Raw genomic sequence first — 2,567 nt, forward strand, 5'->3', positions numbered from 1 at the left:
TTTTTCCAGGCGAATAGGCTACTTTTTTATATTCAATATTTTGTAAAGGATAGAGAGAGGGGTTTGTTTTTTTAACATCTAGAGTAGTTTATTACCAAGGAATATCAAATTAATCATCACAATTATTATATTTAAGCTTTCTCTTTTTTTAAAAGGTTGAATGATTAGCTAATTGGGCTTAGCTTAACACTCGAGGGAAAAGTTTTAATTTTAAAAAGTTTATTTTATTTTTTAAATAAATCGTTCCACAAATTACTTAATAATTTTTTAATATTTTTTTTTACTTTGTTTTTTTTATTATTATTTTTATATTATTTTATAAGTAATACAAAACCAATAATTCTCTTACTAAGAAAAATTTATTATTTTAATATAATTTTAATAAAAAATATGTAAAATTTATAAAATTGATCTATATTTTGTTAAATTTTAATTTATATAATTATTAATATTTATTTTCATTTAGTAAACCCAAACTGATAATAAAATAATTATTACATAATAAAGAAAAGAAAATATGAAATATATATATAAAATATAATTATGTCTTTAAGTTTAGATATTTAGCGCACCAAAAAAAAAATTCACATCAATAGTAAAAAAAATGACGTTTTGTTTTATCAAATAAATATTTTAATTTATAATAACTAATTATAGAATAATTTATAAAATATATATTATTTTTTTAAAAATTGATTAAATTTTATACTTTTTTAAACGAAGAGAAATGTGGTTTTTAAACAAAAGACTCAAAAGATAAAAAATATATATTAAAAAATCACTCAAATCACGTCCACAAATAACGAATTTGTAAAGCGATTCGCGAAGAATCTTTCTTTATTTTATTAAAAACTTATTATTTCTGATTTGAAAAAAAAAAATACGGCATCGACCCCTTCTTGAAATTTATTTCGAAACATTTCCGTTTTTATTTTATTTTTTAACGAATTTTGGATTAGGAGAAGAATTTAATTAATTTTTTTTTGTCACAAGAATATTCTTTTAACGGTTGAATTAATTAATTTTTTTTTAAATATAAAAACATGTAAAAATTGTTTGGCAAAATGATAAGGTACAAAAAATTATTCTCTTTCTTCTTTAAGTAATAATGTATTATTATAACATATTTTTCAATCTTTGTAATAAAAAATAATATTCTTCTAATATTACTATCTTTAATCAATTATAATATGATGAGATGAGAATGCGGAGTGCATAGACACATCAAAAAGAAGATTTGTGAAAAAAAAGAGTTTAAAATCTTTAATTTTCGGTGCACAACGTCCATTAGGCTGTATTTGGTCATATACCGTATTTGGGATGCATTTCCTCCTAAACTTTTTATACTACTTTCTCTAACTAAAAAAACACATATTTACTTATTATAAAAAAAACAGACTTTTAAGTTGAATCCCGTCGAAAAACTGTCACGACTTGTGATCGAACCAGCGGGGTGTAGTTTCTCAATCTAGACACCTAACACAATTTATAAAAAAAATATGGATATAAGGATATTTTACAGCGTTATCTAATATTTTAATAAAAACAACATAAAATTAAACCAATAAAGTCTGACGCAAGAATATGACTACCCAACTGTTGTAAATTAAGATTGATTTTGAGTGCACTAGAATTATTATATAACCTTCGTCGTATAAATAAATAAAAATTTAATTATTTAATAATTTGTTGAACTACCTTTCATCTCATCTAATATAATCACCTTTTTTTTTATCTTCCGGTCAACTTATATAATAATAATTATATTATACAAAAAGATATATCTCTAAATTATAATTATTATAATCCTTTAAATTCTAATCGCTTTTAAATAAATATATTATATTATATTTTTTAGAAAACTCTCATTTTAAATATAATAATCTTTAAAAAAATGTATCCTACAGTACAGGAAAGAGACTTCATTTTGATTTCTATAATTAATTGAGAGAAGTTAGGTATTATGATATTCAGTGATATTTTTTTTAAAAATAAATTTGTGAGATTTTCCTCTTTTTTTGAATTATCAAACAACAATGGATAACCAATTATGGCCAGGTGTTTTTCTTTGTATTATATAATATACTAAATATTAGCATTAAAGTCGATATTGTATTTGTATTCATCTTATTGATCGTTTTATTTTCATTAAAATGGATATAATATATGGATTTATTTAATCTTAAAAATCGTTTTAAATAGACGGAGGTTTTTTAAAAAATTTATTAAATTTATTTTATATTACATAATTATCACTGGTTTACAAAATGATATTATTATACCATGAAGAACCAAGGAGTGGTGATGACCTAGAATGGTCATTTTATAATATAACTTATATCTAAATTTAATTTTAGTGTATAAATTATTACATAATTATTTTTACATTAATAAATTAGTATCGTTTACGAGATAACAAATTAGTCTATTTTTAACTAATAAAAAATAACATCTAATTATAATTTCCATCTCATTAAAGTGGTCATTTAATGATTTTCCAAAATTTACCTAAATGAACCTCCTAAGTAAAGACCGGGTTAACTTTATATCGAGGCGTATGCGATATC

This window comes from Gordionus sp. m RMFG-2023, chromosome 5, assembly GCF_954871325.1.
Source record: "Gordionus sp. m RMFG-2023 chromosome 5, tfGorSpeb1-WG-v2, whole genome shotgun sequence".
Lineage (NCBI taxonomy): Eukaryota > Metazoa > Nematomorpha > Gordioida > Chordodea > Parachordodidae > Gordionus > Gordionus sp. m RMFG-2023.